This window comes from Dromaius novaehollandiae, chromosome 13, assembly GCF_036370855.1.
Source record: "Dromaius novaehollandiae isolate bDroNov1 chromosome 13, bDroNov1.hap1, whole genome shotgun sequence".
In the NCBI taxonomy this organism is placed as follows: domain Eukaryota; kingdom Metazoa; phylum Chordata; class Aves; order Casuariiformes; family Dromaiidae; genus Dromaius; species Dromaius novaehollandiae.
In genome coordinates this window covers 15,359,122-15,383,167 of record NC_088110.1, presented here as the reverse complement: position 1 = coordinate 15,383,167, position 24,046 = coordinate 15,359,122, and the positions used below count along the sequence as shown (strand labels likewise).

The following is a 24,046-nucleotide window of genomic DNA, read 5'->3' as shown; positions in this document are numbered from 1 at the left end:
TTGGCAAATGGGCCTCATCATGATGATAATTTGAGGCTTTCCAAGTAAGCTATCATTGTAACAATACTTGAGTCAAGAATGTGGTAATATAGTTAGTCCCTTTATAAAGGTGAGAGGCAGATAGAGATTAAAGTAAGAAAATACATATCAAGCTATCCCTTCCAAGAGATCAGGTAGGACTGCTATATGTACCTCACATTTTATAAATCTCCATATATACCAAGCCCAGTTATAGTCAAGAACATTCAGAATTCTTAATAATAATATCCAAAATATCTTGAGCCAGGCATGGCCAAAAACATATCACACAAACGTGAAGAGCCCACATGTCAGTAGTAGAGCTCCTCTTTGTTTTCTCCAGCCTAACCCAGCTATTCTGCAGTGCTTCAGTGTTTGTGCTCAAACAGTCCCATTTCCTACCCATTCCCCAGCATCTCCCCCACCCCGGCCCAGCCTCCACCCCCTGAACTTCATCAAAAGTCCCTATCACGGATTCCTTCTGCATTCCTTGCTCAGACAGTTCTTTTCCTCATCTCATTTGTACATCATGGGTCCTCTACCACTGGTCCTTACTTCCATTCTCTTTGTCTGACCCATCCACATCTCTCTGAATTTTCTTAACCACTATCTCCATCTCCCACTTCATTTCTCTCCACAGTTCACATAACTAACAACTTTGCACAATTACTATTAACCACCTGCCCACCTCTAATCCAAGTATATGTTCCTTGTCCCAGTCCTTCAGGCTTTCTATTCTGCATGTGAAAAGCATTCTGTATTAAATTTGATCCTATTTCAGAACCTAAGTAGACAGTAACAGAAGTTGCAAAAGCTGGACCCTGGCAGATTTTAAGTCTCTGCTGCAAAGAATGAAGACATGAAAAGCATTCAAGAAAAGGCCAATAGCATCTACTTTTAAAACATAAAACAATCTGTTTTCCTAGCTTTGTCTTCAAAATATGTCTACAGCTATTCAGCTGAAATTTTCCAAAATAATTCAATCTAAAGCCAATTCCCAAGCAGATGAAGACAAATTTATCATAGGAATTACATGCTGTCTTAGTAAAGGGCATTTTTAAAAACCTTTGTTTATAAGTATAGGCTGCATATTAGGCTGCGTTCAAACAGATTAGCTAAACATCAGTAGTTTGGAACATTCTCATAAAAACTTAAGGTTTAATATTAAAGTGGTATTACCATTTTCATCCCTTCCTCCAGCTCTTATTATTTTTACAAGCACTCACTTTCCTAAATTCATCCTGCTTGAAAGAGATGTGTAGAGAGGAAGAACTTCTTCAAATTTTCCATCATAATTAATATGTCTAAACCATTCACCCAAGTTCAGATAAGCGCTGTAAGTCTTAAAATATGACATAAACCAAACCTTTTCAGTCTAACACATTACTATTAAGATCTTCAGAAGTTACTAAATGCAAAAGCTAAGGAATAGCATTTGTCACAAGGCGTTTCTGAGGAATTTCTGATTATACCTGCCACTATTTAGATATGCTATTATTGCGCCATGTAAGGCTATAGTTTTGCATTTTATAATGTATTTATATACTTTTAATATTGTGAGATTGCCAGTTAGATAACATCATTAGATAGTAAACAATCTATTTATCATACTGAAATGCTTTACTGTCACCATCCCTGGGTGTATTCTTATCAATATATTAGTGAAAAGAAATACAAAGTACAGCAAAAATTCAATTGAGAATCAACACTACCATCCATTTCAGACTTTGTAATATCTGTATCTGTTGCAAAAAGTGATTTGCCCTGAAATGAAATGTTTATCTTGAATAGTCTACCTCAGAGGAGTAGCCCTTCTAACCACTCCTTGAAAATACTTCCAGATATTGTCTCATACTTGTTCCTTCTTCCTTCTTTCCTCCACTATTAGATTCTGGTCAGCAATATTTGCTCTTCCTTTTCTATGCTTGGTATGGATAGACTGCTGACGTGAAGAAATGCCTGTCCTGTATATTATACCATGCAGGAGGCACCCTGATGCTTTCTAACACTGAACTCCATTCAGCACAGCAGTACCTGATAGACTAGCTGAAACACCACTGTTTAACCAAGAAAATAAAGTAGGACTATAGTAACAGTCATATTTAAACTTGTTTATGTTCAATATTCAATGACAGAGATACCCAACAATCTCAGAGAGCCTCGTATAATACTATCTCATTAGCTTCCTTTTAGACAGTAGACACCACTTTCATCTTTGCAGAGAACTTAAACATTAAAAAGCCTGCTGCTTTAAAAAGTGCCTTTTGAGGACTATTTGCATTGTTGTGAAGGACTGAAATATTACATTCACACTGTAAACAGAGCTATTCACTAAACACATTGCTAGTAACACCCACACTTACCAACTATGCCAAAAAGTTTTTTTTCCTGTGTGAAAAGATTTTCACAGATTTTCATAGTAAATGGCATGTTTGTAATTCTAACATTTTACAGGCTCTCTTGGACTTGCTTTCTCCCACTGCCTCCTCCCCACCACATGAGAGGATCATCCTCCCTCGTCTCGCCACTTAAAGCGGATTCGCCAAGACCCTTTCTGCATTATCTATGCCAGGTCTTTCTACAACCCTGTGGTAATACAACAGTAAAACAAAGAATACACCAGAGAAACCGAGCTCACTCCCAACCTAGGCAAACAGCCATTTTCACTTGACTGTGGCATCTCAACCGGGAAGTCAAAGTCCGTCAGACACGATGCTAACCAGGCCGCTCTCACTGACCTGGGTGCACTGACATGGGAGATGGGCACTCGTTAACACCTTAGGCTGCTCTATGATCACATTAAAAGGTCAGAAATAATTATCTTTTTTCCCCCATTAACAAAATAAAGATTACAGTCTAAATTCAGCAGGCAGTGGTATTTACCTTTGACATGTAAGCATGGAGTAGTCTGTCTTTTAAAGAGGAGAAAAAAATTGTGGTTGTTGTTTCTACATGCCAATTCATTTTAAAATTAATTATAATATTAGAGTAACAGTACCAATCCAATTCACTAGTAATAAGTGTGGCTGCTTAGCTTAAGTCAGAAGAACAGGCCTTACCTACAATCCCACAGCAAGTTAGTATCATCGAACACTCGCTTTTGTCAGAGTCAAATGCAGACAAGGAAGATCCAGCTGACACGCCAAAAACATTCAGCAAGTCCATCCTTAAAACTTTTTTTTTTTTTTTTTTTTTTTTTTAAGACAGCAAGTTGTCATGGGATAAGAAGGTGCTTCTCACAGGACAGGAATAAAGTTACATGTTTTCACAGTAGAAGGAAGACTTATAACAAATCTGTGCTATTCAACCTTCCCAATGAAGCAGAAAAAAGAATGAGTAGTCAAGCAACACAAGTCATTGATAATAAGTTACTGAGGACAGTACAAAAATACTCAGACTGGCTGATACAATGGCAGGTGAAATGCAGAACGTAAATAAATGAGGAAAAAAAAATCTTAATTTTACATTTGAAATGTGAGATACCTATGAATACTGAGAAAGAAGAGCATGAGGTTAAAGCAGATCCTTTGTGTTCCACACCGATGACAAAAAGATAAATCAAAATCTCAATCTCAGAAATTGGTAGAAAAAAAATAAAGCTACTAAACATCCACGTGTAGTCTTATCCTGACTGCTGTTTACAGGTCTGTTCCCTCATCTCTAGAGGACCATAGACATGATACACACATGAAAAGGTACAGAGAAGGGCAGTAACACCAACTGTGTGAGCTACTACTTGGGGGGGGGGGCATGTCTTCTGACTAGAAGACAGCTAACTGAAGGATATGACACAGATCTGTAAAACTCTACCTAGTCTGAAGAAGCTACTGATCTGCCACAGGGTATTGGGAATGCTAAAATCTGTGTGTTCAAAAACCCGTGAAATTAGCAGGAGAAAAATCCAAAGGCTGTTAAACACACAGACACTAAATCTGGTGCAAGAAGTCTCAAAGTCACAAGGCTTGGGAGACTGGTAGAACATTTTGGGGAAGTATCACTACACATTTACCTTACTCTTACACAAGCACCAATATCAGAGCACACCAGAACCTGTGGTATAACACAGTATGGTTATTTTTCTCACAACTGCATGGCTAGAAATTTAACCAGTTTCCTGCATTCAAATCCAGACTGCCATTATTGCTCCTCCTTAATACAATGTTTTGTGATAACTGAAGGAAGCCACTTCACATGATTAAACATGCCTTCATGTCCCATGTTCTGTTTTTACTTACAATTCATGTATCTGTGCGGGTAGTGCTGCCCACTTCTTACCCAAATAAAGCAGCAAAATGGAAGGTCTAAAGCAATTAGTCAAGCTACACTGCCAGTACTTACACAGACCATCTGTTCAAAGGTATGTAAGATCAGAGTGTTTTTGAGCCATAAGGCAAGTCTCTCATTTTTGCAATATCCATCCTTGATTTGTAAAGGTTACATGTGTTGCTGCTCTGAAATTAAACATAAGAAGGGCACTAACGTCATCATCTTATGTCACATAGAGACTTAATTCTGTCATGGGTTTCCTTCAGTTGGATGGGGGGGATATCAGTTTTGGCAGAGTGAGAATGTACATGAACACTTAAAAAAAATTCCAGAATACTTTGTGTCAACTATCATGTTAAAACCAAGGGCAAGACAATGGCCTTAACAATATTTCACCATAGCACAATGCAATTCTTCATGAATGAAGAGATTTGACCCTGTCTTACAGGCTCAAGTACAGCTTTTATTTTGAGTGGAGAGGGGAAGGAAGGGGGTAGGAGATTGCTTTTTTGTCTCCTCAAAGACAGATTTAAAACATGACTATATCCAGCCTCCAATTCTAGAAGTATTTCCATGGTACATCACTGACATTTATATATGCCAAGATTGAACATGCTCATTATGACTGTTTATTAGACAAAAGGCTACTAGTGGAATGATAATTAATCAGCTGGCATTGATTGAAATTCTTGATGAAATGAAGCATGAGCTGTTGAAAAATAATTGAATGTAATCATAAAATCCATGAATCATCCATAGAATGCACATTTATTAAACCAGAATTCATAACTAAGACATTTTGTCTAGTTGTGTCCCCCCCCTCTGGATTCTTTAACTGTTGAATAAAGAAGCCACATGTTCCTACAGCAAACCTGAAAAGAACAGGCATCAATTAAATATCCCATGCAGCAGTATAAGGAGAGAGTTTTGGTATGTGACTTATCAATAAAAGCAAAGGGATATTATAAAGCACAAAACTAATACCTGGTATTCATCATAATAAAAAAGCAGAAAAAGAGCACTTTTATGTTTAAAAAGTTAGTAAATACCATAGAGGCCTTCAAAAGAAATGACCAAACTAAGTTTTCATCCTACCATAGCAGAAAGTTTTAGAATTGACTTCAGATGCATCTAGCTATCCCTTCAGTACCATTTCCTGTTGGAAGAAACGCATAACGCAATGCCACAACTTCGAACCACTGTCAGAAGCATTCCTTTGTCTACAGAAATGAAAAATGCTTCCGACATACACAAGTCTCTTTAGTTTCTTTTTCTATCACTGACTAAACACTGATATAGCCAAGGTGACTACAGCTCCTGGTATTAAAGTTTACCAACCATATCATCATGTAATACGTTTTTGAGAATTGAGATCAAATTCATCAATGGCAACCTCATTTTCTGAAGATTAAAATCAATTTTTTATACAAATTCAGCTTTCAGAAGTCCTGGGAAATTATTAGTGCAACCATTTATGGACTGGATTGTTAATTCCACCTCCCCTTACACTCTTTGTTATTCAGCTAAACATCAACTTTGTTCTGATAGAATCTAAAATATTTGTATTACTGGAAAGATTATAACCAGTTAATTCTAAGTGTTAAATTAGACAAAAAGACATCTTTACTCACATAATTTAATATTAAACAAACTACATTATGCAGTGTAACCTCTGAACTCTGCAAGCATTGTTGTAGCAGCCAATGTAGCTGGCAATGGAACGTCTTGACCCAGGTCTGCTGCAGAAATTTCTTTGTAAGTATCCCTATTTTTGTTTGTAAGGGAACCAATGTGGACAGCCTACATTTTGTAACCAGATTCCTGCATTTCCAAATGCTAGTTGGGTAGAGTGGAATGGAGGAAAGACTCTGTACAAGAATACCTGCAGCAGATGATTTCACCACCACTACCCTCCTTCCTGCAGAACGTCAGCACTGCTCTAAAGTCATTCATCAAGGATGTGTCGGAGAACATGACAAAGAATAAGATAAGCTGGTTGCACTGTTCAGCTTTCAGCCTCCCTTTTCTTCTGAGTACTTTTTTTCCCCCCCTCTGTCAGAAGTACTTACTACAAAAGTGCTGAGCTTAGATGTAGTAAAGGAAGCCAAATAAAAGTACAGGACAGGTTTTAATTATTAAATAACAACAACATAGCACATTCATTTAGTTCCTGTTGAACTCTACTATGGTAAAATAAAACACAGAATTAAAATATCCCTAAATCAACTAAAAAAGCTTCTAAGGCAAACTTTTCCTGCCTTTTTTACATTACGTTTATGTTGCTCAGCTAGTATGCTCAGCTGCATACCCTCCTGTAGCTGACTACTAAATTCTCATCTTTCCAGACAAGAACACAAAAGGTGTGCAAGGATGAAAAGAGAGCACGGCTGCACCACGCAGCACTCACAGCTCACTTGTGGCAGATGTTCTGTATACATGTATTAGAATAGCCTCTAAAATGAGGTAAAAAACTAGAGAGCCAGTATTTCCTTCAAATCTATTTCACACTATTGATCATTTGGTACAAGAGACCAGTTATGACTTAAGAACTGGCTTAAGCCAAAAGTTCTTTTAGGGCGTTGGCTAAGAAAAATGTATAGCATGAAAAGCATATACTGATATTCTCCATAATATTTTCACAAAACTCAAGTGATTAAATCAGAGGTGAAACAAATAGCTGTTGATGGACTTTTCTTCCAGAAATTTGTCTAATCATTTTCTATTCCAATGTAGGTTCAAAGCTTTAACTAGACAACAAATATTCCCATCATGATGTTATTTTAATAGGGCACTCAAAAATACATATATTAATATCTAAATATGACACCCATATAAGATAATAATCAAGTTTTTAATTTTTGTTGGCATTGTTTCTCAATACCTACAACTTTTTCCACCAGAGAAAGAGTGATTATATCCACCTCAAAGATCTGATTTCAGGCAGACTTCAGGAGAAACAACTGGTTTTTTGCTATTACCAAAAAATCAGCTACAATGGCAGCAGAACTCGTACAGTGGTCACTGGAATTTTGTTATCTTTATCTTATTTGGACATTTTTCTAAGCAGAATGATATGACAGAGTGACAACAACATTGGCATTTCTTTTCACCATTGCCACTACTGATAGAGCATCTACAGGAAGAAGACAGTGCAGAATGAGCACAGACACAGCCTGCCTGCTCCAGATAAAGACAATACGAATGCGAGCTCTAGTAACACCACCTGTGGAATTTCATCAAATGGGCAGTGTTTGTATGCATTATTTATCCGCATCTACATTCCAGCAAAAAAGAGCTTTGTTCTAATTAATTGAAACTCTCCTACAGTGTATTTGTAAAAGATCAGTATTAATACATGCACTGCTTTATAAAAAGCTGGAACAAAACATAATCACAGGCATCCAATATTACCAGTAGAGTTACTTAAAGTAAATAAATAACAAATAAAAACTTCAATTACTTATTTAAATCTTTCAAACAAAACATACTTATCTGTTTGATAAGTGTGAGTAACTGATGTAGAGCTTGCTTTCTTTTTTTGGTTCTTTCTCTGATATTGCTTCTGGATCAGTGCATTTAAGATGGACTGTTCTGCAGTGTTAAAAAACACAATGATATAGTTCACAAATTAAAAATTTAAAGTTTGGAAGATGCTGCTATAACTAGAAGTCATAAGGATTTAATGAAAATTCCTCAAAGTTCTTTCAGTATGACAACAGCAATTACTCCTTCTCTTCATCAATGATCTCCCCTTTACTTCCACATTCTGCTTTTGTATTAAAAAGTTGGTCCAGTCCTGTAAGCAGACACGAAAAACTCCTTACAGCCAGCCTCATCCCAAGCCTAATGGTCTGTGTGAAACTCCATTGCTTAGCCCCTCTCTCCCTTCCTGCCCCACCACAGACAAAACAGTTTCATGGCTTTTCCCCATGCTTTGACTTTATTCAGGCCAGACACAAAGGATGAATTGGCCAAGCGATTTATTCTGATTTCCGACCAACTACATCCGATGTCCCTCAGGAGAAGGGGGGAAATCTTGGCAACGTCCAGCAGCCAAGGAGTTTGCTTTTCAGAAGTGGAAGCAAATCCCAACCACCACAGCACCCTACTGCATCTTCACAGGACTAAAGAGACACGGAGGAAAAGGAGGCTCAGTGTACAAATACACTTCATCTCATGTGAATGGCATGGATGACTCAAAACAAACAGACGACAAAAATATCTTCAAAAGCACAGAGCTAGCACCCTAGCTCTAATTCATCAAAACAATTCAAGTGTATATTCAAAACACAAGTGAGTTAACAGGCCTGCTGGATGACCACGCTTACTTGTAAGCGCTCAAAGCCAGTCACTGTGTTTATGCAACTGAAGAAAGACTCTGTCTTCAAGCCTTAGGGCTGCAAGTTGCACTGAGCTCCAGGAGAAAGCATATCTCTGCATAAGCAGCATCTAAAACTGACTTCTGTCCTTGCAGCAGTGACCTAATTTCAATGTGATGGAATTTCAGGAGGACCTTCAGTAACTTGGGCCCCATAAAAATGCCCAACTTCTGTTTGGGACAGCAAATTTGTCTGTCTCCAGCTGCAAAGCAGGGGAGCAGGAGACAACCCTGACAGAACTGGAGGAAGAACCCCTGTGACATTAGAACTCCTAAAATCAAATCAAGAAAAGACACAAATCAATTCATATTTATAGGTTTTGCAGAACCCAAACTAAACATACTGATGAAAGTACTAAATGGTATGTGACTTATTTTCATGAATGCTTTCTGACTTCATATAGTGCCACCATGCACTGCTTTAGATACTACAGTTGCCTTATGCCTCACAAAAAAAGAGTGGGGATATCTCTTTGGAGCCTGCTGCTTAGCTTGCCACGTAAGGTACGTCAGCACAGGATGAAAGCAGGGAGTGAGCACATGTGCAGCTATGGCACAGACCAAGGACAGATGATTATGAGAAGGCAAAACCTGGCATAGGAGGAACAGAAGAGCTACACTGAGCTCAGCAGAGCAATGAGAGGTGAAACTCAGAACAGATGGAAGCAGAGATTTTATTTGCTGCAGGCTATGTTAGTAGCATGTATACAACCTTTAACTGTAAGCCGCAAATGCTAGAAACATTTTTTGCGCATGGGTGTGTGCGCATGCGCACATGCAGTTTCACAATAGCATCATAATCAGGTTAATTTAAGGGAAAACAGATTGTGAAGTTTTAAAGGTTTAAAAACACATTGGTAGGAGATGACTACAACACACTGACTCTTCATAATGTCTGCATGTGTGGAAATATGTGGCATTTATTCCAAGTGTCCCCATCCCTTCAGTACATGTTTTCTTTAATTAATCTTGTTGCTTTTCCCCTCTTTTTCTGCTCAACCTTTCTATACGCTCCACAACTGGCCTCCCAGTGTACACCATCATTCTTCTCATGTTCCCTCAGGCTGCTATAAAATGGTGCAACATACACATTGCAGGAAGAAGTGCTGCTCTCATTACATTTTTTCTACCCTAATGATAATAGTATTGAACTGAATGGATCTGCTCTAACATCACACAAAACTTTCTGGTCCCAGTACCAGAAAGTCTCACATATTTCTCTCTGAAGTAAACAAACACTTTTTACTGTGCGCTTCCAACATGCTGAGGTTAGGAGTCCTATCTAGTCCCCTTTGCTTTTGTATAATCTGAACTATATTATAATACTCTATATTCCATACAGAACAAATATGACTCAAACGCTTTTTTTGTTTGTTTTTAATTTTTACACCTTTGAAAGAAATGATGGCCATGAAGAGTACCACATACAGCTCACCAGTGACAGTGGTGGATATGAAATGTGCTACTTGTGTTTCAAATGATATCTACAAACAGCAGGAGATCCAACAGCAGGAAGTGATAGTTTTCATTGCTAGTCTGAAGGCCAAAATGGCACATAACATTGTCCAATTACAAGCCTATGCTGCCACTCTCAGGAAGCTATACCCAAATCCAAGACATGGGATTCTGCCACTGATGGTTATTCCTTCAGCCTTAGTAAGCTTTGTCTAGCGTATAGTCTTCCTAGAGACGATTTTCTGCGCAATCATTCACGGTTGTGGGGAAAGCCTTGACACCATGCTTAGAGCAAGGATAAAAGCTGTTGCCTCCTAATTGAGGGTAGACCCTCTAGATGAAGTGGAAGAATTTTGCCTCATACTAGTATAGGTCTTGTTGATGAAATAAAGGAATCCTGACTACTGCTGAAGACATTAGGTTATCTGGCTTCTACTTACCTCAAGTAAAGATTTAGTACTGTCATTACAGGCTTCCTACATACCAGGGGAAAAAAAAACAGTGTTTTAGGGAACTAATTCTGATCATATTAAAACAAAAGCAAGAAGCAGCCCCTGCAGTGACCATACAGAACACCAAACAATACCACCTTTGACCTGTTTAAGTAAAAGAGTATAATGCTAACAGTAGCAATATTGATGTAGTCTTTTCCGTTGCTTTTAAGAGGCCAGAAACTGAGAACAATTTTCCTGCAGCCAATGACACACATTGCGTCAATGTGCACCCAAAACCACAAAATAAAAGTCACAAGGTCAATACTATTCATTCAGAACTGCATTTGTCTGAAAGTGCAGAATTTAGTCTCAACAACAGCAAATCAGATGGTGAAAATAAAAGGCCTAATTTTGATCTTACTCTCTTTATAAATACATTACAAGAACATAACTTCCTCATATTTTCCAGTGGTAGCAGTGTTGCTCCCAGCAATGCAATAAAAGCTGCAATATTAAACATGGCTTGCTGCTTACTCATCAGTTTTCATGCCAGAGTCTCATTGGCAAGTGGCCCAGTCAGAGGAGACACTACCGTAATTAATACATTTATACCCAAAACAACATCAGCTGATGAAGTATTGAAGTGCTTCCTTCTAACTAGTTATTTTCAACTAATGGGCCTGATATAACCGAAAGAACTCTTCCATGCACAGGTTTGCTCAACAAATAAAGGTTGCTCACTATCAGTAACTTCAGTTCAAGCATTTTAAGGCAGCTGTATCCTTAAACACATATTCAGAGTTCCACTGTCAATAAGCAGCTCTGAACTTGCTATCAGGCAATAAGCATGTAAGTTCAAGTCCAGCATCCAGCTCCCAAATTCAGCCATATTTTCTCTCATATTACATTCTTCATTCCCCAATGAAGTGAGGCAAGCAAGATTGAGAGTGGAAAACTATTTCTGCTTTTGAAAATAGGTGTTTGTTTTTGCCTGGCAACCCTGCGTGTTTTGGTCATAGCAGGAGAAAAGAGAATCAAGTGCAAAAGTAAATTATTAATAGCGAAAAGATTTTGCTTTCAGGGCTTTGTGTCCCTGCCAGGCGATTTCCAATCTGGGACCCATATATGTAATCAACATGGAAAGGCAAGTTTCTAAGTGTCTAAAAATTCCCTACATCTCTAGCTGCTGCAAGATCCTTCCCCCATTCCTGAAAGAAGTAAAAGACTACTGACTTGCACAGAAACACTCTGCTACACAGAGTAGGATTTACAGTCAAGGACCAAAGACATCACAATTTAGCTCTATAGTAAACACACAAACCAGAATGCCTGGAGAAATGAGCTTCTGGATTCTATACAATACTTTTACGCTTCACATGAATTCAACTTTTAAAAACACTAGTCATCTGTCACAGTAAAACAGGTGAACAGGTTGAGCAAATGAAGCTATTCTGATGCAAACAATTCAACCAACTGGCTATTGCTTTACTTTACAAGGAGATGTGTCATTTCAGCAGATTGCACTATTACCATAGTACTTCACCTATTCTAATATTAATCTAGAAGCAGCTCAAGTGATTCCTCATTTTGGCTTTCTTGGGAATGAGAAATGCCAACCACTAACACCTTCTGAATCATTTAGGATGTTTTTTTGGCAACAGCTAACCAATGTCTCAAGAACGTAGCATTTTAACCATCATTACTCAGCTCCACTGCAACAACTACAGTATGAAGTAAAAGCTTTAGATACTCTTATTAGCACATATATTGCACCTACTAAACTTGCAAAGGACTTCAACTTATCTAAAATTGTCAACTTCTGCTTTCTGTGTCATTGTGTATTCTGCTGTGCAAGACTATATACAGTTAGGCAGTGTCAGACATGCAACATCAATTCTAAATAAACAGGAGGTCACAAAGCTCACATTCTCAAAGCTGTTATAGGAAATTGCAGGCTTCATCCAATTCCAAATCCCAATGCTCACTTAAAAGCTCTAACCATATAATTAAATGTAGGTCAGCTTAAAAATGGACAGTTCTTTTCAGGCTTTATACAACACTCTTTAGCAAAGCCTTCAGCAATCGCGTTCTTTTATCCTGGAAGGCGGACAGATCTGCCAAAACTAGGGTCTTCCTGGTAAAAAAAAGTTTTAACATGGAGAAAAAGGTACACAACAGTGTAGAAGGATATACTTAGGAGTAAGTCCCTGGTCTTCTTTCTTCCAAGCTGAAAATTTTCCCTTGTCGGAGACAGCAAGGACAAGTTAACCCAGGGTAACTCTTCCGCAGTCTAATGGCCTTACACCAGCGAATATTTTGACCTGAAGTGTCTGAGACATTCCTGGAAAAATAGCTTTCTATTTTCCTCATGGTCCTGCTACTCAGAGAAAAAATATCTTTCTTGTCACTCCCTCTAGCTCTCACATCTTAAGTTTCATCTAGAAATTTTCCCTTGGCTTTCTTCACCCCCTACTAGCTATTCTTCATACCAGCAGGCCAGATTAGATTGTCCTTTACTCTAGCGGATTTTATTTAGATATGTACTACTATAACCATTAGAAGAACCTGGCCTTGGTTTTTGGAATCATGTTATGCTTTCTTTTCTAATGAGAATTGAGAGGGAGTAAGACAATAAATCAATTGTTTGACTTAAGGCAGGTATGCTTAAACAGGTTTTCCATTTTTACTGTGCATTTTTAAAGCTAAGTAACACAAAATGTACTCAAATTATATTTCTTTTAAAAAATCCTCACAAGGGATGGAGAGAGACTAAGAGTAGGAAAGAAATGAGAATAATGAAGCCCTTACATAAAGATAGAAGGAGCCTACTTAGGAAAGGGAATATTCTTGTGTAGCTTTCCAAAGCATGAAATGGCTTCCCCTCCCGCCACCAACTTAGACTAGATTTCTATTCAGGTTAGATCTGTGTTAAAGTCAATGGAACTTGGCTCACTTACACTTTTGTTCACTTAGTGCAACTAAATCTATTTTATAGAGAAAAACCACAGAATAGTGTTCGTTCACTACACTGTCACATAAATTTAAGTATGCTTAAAGACTGTTAGTCATTACGCTATTCTTGAAACTGTTTCAGTGTGAAAACATACTCCTTGAAATCCCCTTTCACACTAACCTATACTTTTTACCTTTATTTCAAAAAAAAATAAACAATGCATTCTTAGTGTCAAGTATGTACAGATGTTAAGAAATCTGAGCATTTCAATCTTTTGATGTGAAGTCAATTCATAATTACTGAAAATTAAAGACAGACTAATCTACCTGCAATATCTGATAAGTCAGTATAAGCCAGTGATACACAATACCATAAAAGGGAATCCAAATAAAGACAATAATTAAGAAGTATCATTCAAACCAAAACAACCAAAACCATTTAAATGGAGCCCCAAGAACTCATGTTCAGACAAACTTTTTTTCACATCTAATTCCTATGTAGTATGAAAATCTGCTGCCCAGCTTAGTATGCAGATATTTATCATTAAAAAAAAAAAAAAAAAAAAAAAAAAAAAAAAAACTGGGTTTAAGCATTTAAGCATCTTTCTTTGCCTTCCCTCTACTCCACCAGTCATGCTCCACTCAGCTATGCTTTTGCAGGACCTGGCTCTCCTTTAAAACTAGTAATACTGAGAAGTGAAATTTTCTGATGTCATCAGAATGATTAGTGCACATGACTTCATATTACTCCATGAACAGGCCCTAAACCATCTATTTTCCATGTTTAATGGCGTGATGCAAATCTCTGACATCATCACTGGTATGATTTAACTCAACTTCACTTCTTAATGAAACGAAGTGCAGCTTAATTTATGGATGCTTCTCTTTGGCACTTCCCAGAAAAGGACATGCACGCCCACGTACGTAAGGTGTGCATGCAGTGTGCACCCCATCCTCACACATTAGCCTGACAATCCGGATTCAGCTATGCTTTGACATGAAATCTGAGCTGCTCTGTGTGTGCACAGCAGGCACTCCTTTCCCCAGCATTCCTAGGCATCAAGCTTTATGATACAATACAAAATACAGATAGTTAAAATCCATGAGTACAGTACATGACTGGTAGTAGCAGAGGAATAAATGCAGTTTACTGCCAAGACCAAGTATGAATTCTCAGTAAGGGAGGGGTAACAATTTTATCCCTCCATTGTGGCAAGCTTCAACAATTCCTTTTGTTACTTTAGAACTGTTTTTTCCCTTGTTATTTTAGAACTAACGATCCCAATCCCAGCAAGACCTTATTTGTCATATAAATACCACAATAAAACACGGAGCTTTCAGTCATTATGAACAAACAGTCCTTCAGGCACAGCAAGGTGTACTGCATAGGCTGCACCATGAGTAGGATACTTCAAGTGACACATCCTGTCTTTGGTTTGTGATATAAAGCTGACACATTTGATACAGATCCTCAACAATGCCTTCTACTTGCTTCAGAGGAAAAGGGATCAATACCTCAATAGGTGGCTTTTCACAAAAGTTAAAGCCCCTTTACACCACCTCTCCAGCATACTGGAGACACAGCTAGCATTCTGCCCATTTTCCACAAACCCCGTGCCATCCCTGCTTTCCTCAACCACATGTTGCAATAAAAGGATTAAACTCTCATCCATGTTTACCTACCTCATTTCCAGAATGGAGAGAAGTTTCTCCTTTCTTCTTCTCAGACACCTGGAATTTTACATAACTCAAATCATAATCCTGCCCTTTTTGATCAAAAAGGTGTGTGAACACTGGTACGAAACCTGGTATGTTGAGCTGCTCCAGTTCTCCTGCTTGAATAGACCCCTGCTCACGTGTACACAAGAACAGTTCGGCCAAACTGGAGCAGGGACTGTCGGTCCAAACTGAACATACACAATTATTTTTGCTATTACACAACAAGTAGTTAAATAGCTAGAAAAACACAACAGAGGAACAACACTAATGCTGAACTAATGCATTCTGTTTAGTCTTCTGTCACAAATTATTAATATCACTTTATGAACAGATATATTATGTATATGCTTCAGCAACCATACCTGTGCAGCAAATATTTAATAAAGAAAGCAAGGTCCTCCACTAATAAAACAGTGAAACAAATGAGAACTATCACCTATTTCTTCCAAGTTATTATCACCACTGAAAACAAATGATGAAAAAACTTTGCTATACTGTTTGTAAATACTGAGGTTGTTTTTCAAAGTTAGGCACTAATCCAAAGAAACAAGTTAATGTGGAACAAAAATATCTGTGACATATCCAAACATCATGTAAGTGATTCACAGACTTACAAGGAAGAGCCATCTCATATAATGAATACAGGTAACAGTTGAAAATATTTGTACTATTACTACACACATACTTTCAGTCAAACATGTAAAGTAGCTGTATGTACATGTGAAAAAGCTCTGAATATTGAGTACTTGTGAATCCAAGTTGGCTGAAAGCCGGGTCACTGGTAAGACAGAGGTAGCTATCTGTAGATATTAATCTTTCTTTTTATTCCCAGAGAATCATAACAAATGAACGTATATTACTAGGAATCGCTAGTTTAGGGATTTCTTTTCTTGTTCCTTCACTATTCTTCATCCACAGCTTTGAATAAAGACATTCTTTATACTTGAATTTGAAATCTTTATTTCAGCACAGAACTGAAATTACCACATGAGGTAAGTGAAAGACAATCCAGATTGAAGAAAAACAAGTAAATCATAAAAACAGAACACCTGAACATTCGGTAGTGAGATGTACATTGATACCTCTTCCTCTTTTTACTTAAAGTTGGACAGAACACAATCTGCTACAGCCATTCATGCTTTTCCTATTTATGGACTATCTTTAGAATTAATCTTGTGGCACAGTCCTTGGAAAACACAACACCCCGACAAGACAACAGAAATTTCATTAGTAAAAATTTGTGAAGGAGGAAAAAAAGTCACACACATGGCAACAGAGACATGAGCTGCACCTCTGTGTACGGCAACAACCAAGCACAGCAAAAGCTTTGGCTTTAATGGTTTTGCTTCAAGGAAGTCTCTGTGATCCAGAGCAACAATGGTAAATTAAAATCAGAAACTGAATTTAGTAATAATTTTTTTTGAATAGAATCTCAGAGTTCATTTAAAGACAAACTAGCTTTTTTTCCCCCCTTTCTTTATTAAACCTTTAAAAGTCTGGTGTGTCACAATTCTGTTCCCAATTCCAGCCTTCCTGACTAAGGACAGTTATGTTTTCCCCCAATTGCTATTTCTTACTGTCTTGGAATAGTCTTAAAATTGTCAAGAACTTGATGATATTAGCAGACTGGCTTAGCATTAAGTCTTAACAGTACAAAAATTAAATCATGATTAGGTAAATATCAACACATCATAAACTCAGCTCCAGTTTTAACTGATGTGTCTGCCTGCCTGCTAATTTGCAATCAAATTTTAAGTAGTCTCTTCAGGCCTTTTGCAAGACACTACAATTTGTCTAATCTACACATCATGTAGGTTGTATGCCTGAGTTCGCTAGACAGCTTTTACACTTAAGTTCAGAATTTTCTATTGCAAACATTCATATGAAAGTGAACTGAGAGTCCCTTCCCAGAACCCACTGTATCCGCACCAAGCTGTACAAAGCTAGCAACAAACCAACATAAATAGATGACTAGGTTCTCTTAACAGAAGGGAATTAGGCAGTCCCTCCACACAGACTCAATTTCAGTAGGATGCGAGGTGCATTAAAAATGTCAGATTCAATCTTAAATCCACAAAAAACAAGGAACAATTTTGACGGTGTGCAAACTGGTTAGTTATTTATATAATATATCCTCCAATGGGTGCCTGCATTATTCATGTGTACTCTTCTTCCTATCTCTATTCTCTTGTCTTAAAAGCTTGCGATTGGGAAGCAAAGTGGAGATGTCTTTTTTACATAGCTCTGCCTATCATACATTTGATTAGCTTGAATTTTCTAAAGGAAAGACAGATCACTCTTTCTGAGGACAACTGAACACTATCAGCAGGGTAGGGCAATAAGAAAGAGGGAAAGATGCAACAAGTGGGCAGCCTGTAGCATAAATGGAAACTGCCATTCATAGAGGTCTCCCAAGAAAAGCAAAAACTACTGAAGTTTACTGGACCAAAACTCTGGAAGAAAGAATTCACCTTTTGTCTCCTTTTTAGGATGGATAGATGATTTACTTATGGACCTTATTTAAATCTCTTTCAATAGTGCCTTAAAAAAAAAAAAAAAAACTTTCAGTCATCTACTTCAATTTCTTCTGCTTAGATACTAAGTCTTTTCAGTGGTTTTCATTTATCCACTTCAAGGATAATATTCTGCAGTTCAGGCTCAAAATTCTGGCCAATTTGAGGTTCAATCATTATAAGGGAGAACTAAATTCATTCCCAGGTGTTTTTATAAATATGAAGCTAAACTGAGCACAGGATGCGCTTAAAGAAGAAAGACTTCAGTGAAACAGGTTTCACATTGAGTTCTACAGGAGTCTATTGATCATAACCCATAATCACCATTAAAAGAATCCCAAATGAATTCTTCAGTCCAGAGAAAGTAAGTGTTCATGCCACTGCAACTGAAGAATTTCCCTGCATTGCTCTGTTTGAAGAGCAAAGCATAGAAGACTAGCTACAAATTATGTCAAATAGCATCTGAAGGAGGAAAATGAAGATACCTTATCTCCCACTGACAGGAATTTCCATTTTTATTAAAAAAATGATTCACCAAATAGAGTCTGCTGCAAGTGTTAATAAATCCCAGTATGTCCAGTAGTAAATTCACAGTTTATAGCAGAGAATCAACAAAGTCTTTTGAAAAAGTCAGCTATATATAATCAAAAATTATCAGAAACTAAGTGAGGAATTTTTTTCACCAGACTGTAAAAATATGTTTTTTAAAAATTAAACACAGACTCTGTTCAGGGGCCCTCAATATTACTGTGACTTCTGCTTAAATAATGTGTAGGTTAGGAGTATGAATGCCACCCCTAGAGGCTTTTTAAAAAGCTCACTGGATAATATTGCACAATACTCTCACACTTAACATTATTCCAGATTTATATCACTGTGGCCTGCTGAACTCTGTTCTATATTTATGAAGTGTGAGTGAGTTCTACTAATCAAAAACTTTAACAATTACTACTATCCAGTGGACCCTACCCAGGACAAAACAAAATACAAAAGTTTAAAACAAAGGATCAAATTACAAAAATTATTACTTCTGAAAAGTATGCACACTCTAAATCACTTGTCTTTAACACTATGCAATCACCTTACATAATCCTCTCCAATCTATATCATTGTCATATAAAGGTGACAACTACTCAACAATTATCTTATTTCTGATTTTAATGAATAAATATAATTGAATATTCAGGACAAAAGAAACACTAAAAATGAAACAACCTGCAGAGTTTGGTCTTAAGTATTGGGTTTGTCACGTTATATTACTTATCATTCTGGTTTCCAGGTCTAATACAAGCATGACTGACATTTTTCCATTTCTTTAACATCAAGTTTGTAATGCTTAAGGTTCTTTGTGAAATATAACTTAAATTGAAAACGTGGAGTATTATCAGTATAACACGACAGTAAAGTCTGTGTCACAGCTAACCTTGTATGTCATACAAGGGTAAGGAATTCAATGTTCTTGCTCATATCCACCTGTTTGCTAAGCTAAAACTGTAGGCTTTCCAAAAGCATTCAACTATCTCATCTCTTATCAATCGGCTCGACCTTCCGATGTATCACCCGGGAAGCTGAAACCACACACTCACCCTCCAGTCTTGACTGCAGCAGCCTGTCCCAAAAGCAGAGATTATACAAACCAGTCATATTGCCATCAATCCAGTATTTACTCCTTGAATTCCTAATGTCGGTAAATTGCTCTTTTCTAAAAAGGTCTCAAACACTTGAGCTTTCTGGTTTATATTTGTCTTCAGGTGAATATAATGAGATATGGGATAATACATATGCAAGACTGAAGAGGATCACTCATTTTTCCACAGCATAACAAAAAAAGCTTCCTTTGGAAACCAATAAACATCTGTCTTTACCTACTTTTCCTTGGAGATCCTGGAGCAGGAAGGCCATCTGTGTTGAAGATCATTTCCTGTACCTCAGCCTCCTGTAAGCTGTTTATGGTCCATTTTGCCTCCTGCTAATTTATTTCAAGCAATCTGAAGTAAGGATCTGGCTGGAGCAGGCAAACTGCAGAGATAAGAGAAAAAAGAAAAAAATATATAAAAACGTATATATGGAAAGGAAGAACACATAGGAACAGTGAAAAAACCTTCAAAGAGGCACAAACCATTCATGGTTTCAAAACTTTTCATTTTGTTCTGCTTTTTAAATAAGACATTAATGAATTGTCTGAGCCCTCATATCTCAAGCCAGTCAGAAAGTTTTTAATAATTCACTTCTGTAAGAATGATTTTACAAGTCCAAGGTGGAACTTCCAAACAAATCAAAGCCAAGACAAAGACAGAAAAAAGCAGACACAGGTATTAATTAGGAACAACAAAAGTTATCATCTTCTCTACAAATTTAACTAATGACTGTTTTAGATTGGAGGAGAAAAAGGTTCATAGCTTCTCCATAGGACACAAACCATTTTAAAACTGGAGTGCCTAGCGTACAGGAAAACATATTTTAAACACAACTTAAACAGTGGTATCCATCATGGCAAAGTAAACTGTTAAGCTGGAAACCCAGCTAACTTCAGGAAATGGAAATAATTAGCTTCCTGTTCTTGTATTTGCCTTTGCAGGCTTTTTTTTTTTTTTTTTTTTTTAATTAAATGAAGAGATGTTTTTCAGTTCCTTCCAAATAATTCTCACTTAACCTTCACACAGAAGGAAAAGCTTGTTGAGGGCTACTGCAGCAAAGGCCTTCACAACATCCAGTAGCTTATCCTCTAAGACAGCAACAAGTCTGCAGACTTTGAAAGTCTGGTTTCCCTCTTGCATGCAAATAGGATCTGGTCTTCAGCAGGGCTAAACACACTGAACTCCTGGAGGCTTCTCATTAGGGAGAGATGAGATTGATCATCTTTTAATGCTTTTTAAGAGCTGCTTTCTTGCTAACACATTTTCATATGCAGTCTACTTTTCCCTGAACTATTTGTCACTCAGCATCAAATAAGCTGTCTAACCATCTGATAACAGACAACTGCTCCTTGACATGTTTCAAAGCTTGGGGGGGGGGGGGGGGGCACTTCTTTGAACATTAGTAAAGTAAAGTAGTAACATAATTTGGCTTATAAAGTAACTGAGGGTTTATTCTGAACAAAACTTGTTCAGAAAAACTTCTGTCCACAAAACTGAAGACAACTGCGAGTTCTGAGAGCATCATGATTATGATTTTACTCAAGGAAGAACTAGAATTCTTCTTCACTTATGGAAATATCAAGAAACCTCTTAAGTCATGTAATGCCCAATTAATTTCTTTACTTTGAGAATAACAACTGGATGTTCACAACACTATTTGAATTGCCATACCCAAATTCACAGCAACTTTATGATGCCTTCATAAAGTCATTCATTACATAATAGTTGTGATGCATTTGACTTCTTATGTTGAAAATAGCACTTGACTACTGTCTTTCGAGACTACCTAACCGCAGCGCACACAAGCTCAACACCAATCCTCTCCATAACTTAGACATATACTGCAACTATCTCGCTGCCTATTTCCTACTCACCAGCTTAAAACTCTTTCTTACAATAACTATTTGAACTTTTTCCATTCTGAAAGCTTTTTTCTTCCTCATTTTTTGTCAGCTTTATGCATACAGCTATGCGTTTTTTTGTATGCTGTGTGGCTTTGTCTTAGACAAAAGGACATTTTAAAAAACTGCAAACTTCCACACTATGCTTCTTCCTTTCTTCCGGATTCTCTCACTGTTAGTGCCTGGGAGAGAACATATTTTAACTTTATTTAATATGAAAGAGCATATTTAAGCTTCTTATGTTCTTATTATGCTTCTTATGTTATTATGTACTATTCCCCTACAATTCATTTGGCAGAAAGATTGGGAAAGCATTTAGAAACTGAAATGCCTAATTACAGTCTCTCTTCCTTTGATTCTACAATCACCTGTGAATGTCCTCCACCTCTACTCCTCCCTGTGTATCTCAAAATGTGCCATCTGCTTCAGAGCAGAAAAATATGTATAGGAGGGAAGCCTCACGCAGCTTGAAACGTGACAGATATGATTCCTTTTTCTCCTCATCCCCGTTCCACCAACTGAGTGGAGCTGGGTGAGTGTCTTAAATCTGCAAATGTATCAGGAAAAATAATTAGCTAATGCTGTTCGCACATGTTGAGTACAACTATTTTCACATCAAAGTTTTATTTCTGTCTAACAAAGACCTTGAGCGAACATCCCTAGCGAAAGCATCTTCACAGAGTCTGCCTCTGAATACCTGAATGCTGTATTATAAAATCTTTATTGCACAGTGATCTTACAGTGACACCAATGACTAATTGCCACTGAGATGAAAGAATATAATTTGACACTGTTCATTTCAGCATACAGAAAAATGCATTTTAGGAAGAAATGTAATGCTAGAAATGAAGTGCTCTTTTCCTAGCAGCATTGGGTAAACAGCAATGAAAGCTGAATGTCAGTATAACTTAATAAGAAGGTCAAAATTAATTGCGAAGTAACTATTATTAATAAATAGAAGGGTATTATGTCTATCTTAAAGGTCCAGATGTTCAGTAGTCTTTCTCTACAGAAGTCAAACAATTTAAATTTGTCATTCGATAACCTAACACAGCTTTAACACTTGTAGCGGATTGAAAAAGATTTTTGCAATATATGAAAAAAGGCCATTCCATGTTGATATGCAGACTCCACATGAACACTGGGTAGCACTGGATAGCACATTCAGATCAACAGGTTAATTAACCCAGAACAAACTTTTGCCTGAGGTATGTTTTTACCACTTAATTGGAAATCTGTTAAAGTTGATGAATGCACACTAAATCCTTACTATGTAAAAATAAAAAAAATCTGCTTCTGGAAATTCTCCAGCTTTCCTAACTGGTTCCTTTCACAGTTCAGTTTCCCCAGTTATGCTCTTGTATATACAGGATCCATAATTTCAAAACATACCTATCAGATATAAGTTTATTAATAAAAGACTTTCCACAGAACCTGTATCCTCTATAAGATATATAAGAACATGCACCTAATCTGCTTGATTACTTCCAATCTAGCTCAAGAGAGTTTTTAAAAAAAAGACCTTAAGAGGAAAGAAGGTAACAAACTGCCAATGAAAGTCAAAAAAGATGATTTTTTTTTTTAAGAATTCCCCTGAAAAAAATCTCCCAAGAGTAGAAAGATTGGAAGACATTAACTTCTATAACAGATTTATCACGAAAGCTGGTTTAGCAAACAGAAAAACCAATAAACAAGAGACAAAACCAAAGGTTGTCCCATAACTAAAAACTTCGGGCCTGTTTTACAACACTGAATTATGAAGCAGTGGAAGTCAAACAACATGTATTAATGTGGAAGCCTAACTTACAGCTTTTGGCTAGAGCGACTAAAAGTCACTGGAAGTGTCAGAGAAGGCAGTATAACGATGCTCAGGATGAATGCAGACAGCAGCTCCACTCTAGTATGTGCAATAGCAGAGGATTTTTGAGATAGCACTCTGCAGCCACTAAGAAGTGGGAAAATGAGCAAAATCTTGAACAGCCTGAATTGCTACTGAGCCCCAAAAGCCCATGAAAGCTTCTGTGGACCAGCAGCTGTGGAGGCCATTTATCTTACCAAAATGAGCCTCATGGGAGTGCATTTAGTTTAAGTCCCTGAAGTTAACACCATTAGAAGATATATTTCCTTGATGATTAAACATTAAATACATAAGTATTTCAAGGCATTTAAAATAACTCAGAACTAATGAAGGACTAATTGCTTCACTACATGTCTTCATATAATGATATATAAAAACATTGCAAAAGTTGACATTAGACAGTTGACACATCAATTAATTACATGTTTTCCAACAGTTATCCATAGTCACAATTAAAACATATGAAAATATTCTTTCTGATCAGAGAAACTGAATTAAGTGTGAAAAACTTAGCTGACTTTTTTAAATCATTAAAGCTGGCAATAATTACAGACAACAGTCATGTTAGAAATTAACTTTGTGGCTAGTTGTAGTCACATCTGAGGCTTGATTCACCGTTGCAATATTCTGGTTTTGATCAAATGTAAATCCACTAATTTCAATTAATTCTTTCTTATTTTTGAAATGCCATGGGCAAGATTTAGTCATTTATCAAAACAATAAATACTGAAATTTCTTCTGAAAAGAGGTCTCTATATGAAATTACTAGGCAATCACCACCTCAGGTTTAATGGAAATAAGGAATAAGCAGGACTGAGGAGAAGGTACCTTAACCATGTCTGTTTTGCATTCCTTGCTGATGAAGAAAGTCTGTGTGCAGCAAATATAAAGTTGCTATGCAGCAACTGCACAGAC

At 37.1% G+C, this 24,046-nt stretch overlaps 1 long non-coding RNA gene across 1 annotated transcript in view; it reads right to left on the bottom strand.

The window, feature by feature from the left end:
- The window catches only part of LOC135329733 (uncharacterized), an 88,334-nt gene that overhangs the window by 10,048 nt on the left and 54,240 nt on the right, over nucleotides 1–24,046 (bottom strand). The window contains exon 2 of the long non-coding RNA XR_010391340.1: nucleotides 19,605–19,754. This is a non-coding gene — a long non-coding RNA (uncharacterized LOC135329733). The remainder of the gene's footprint in view (nucleotides 1–19,604; nucleotides 19,755–24,046) is intronic.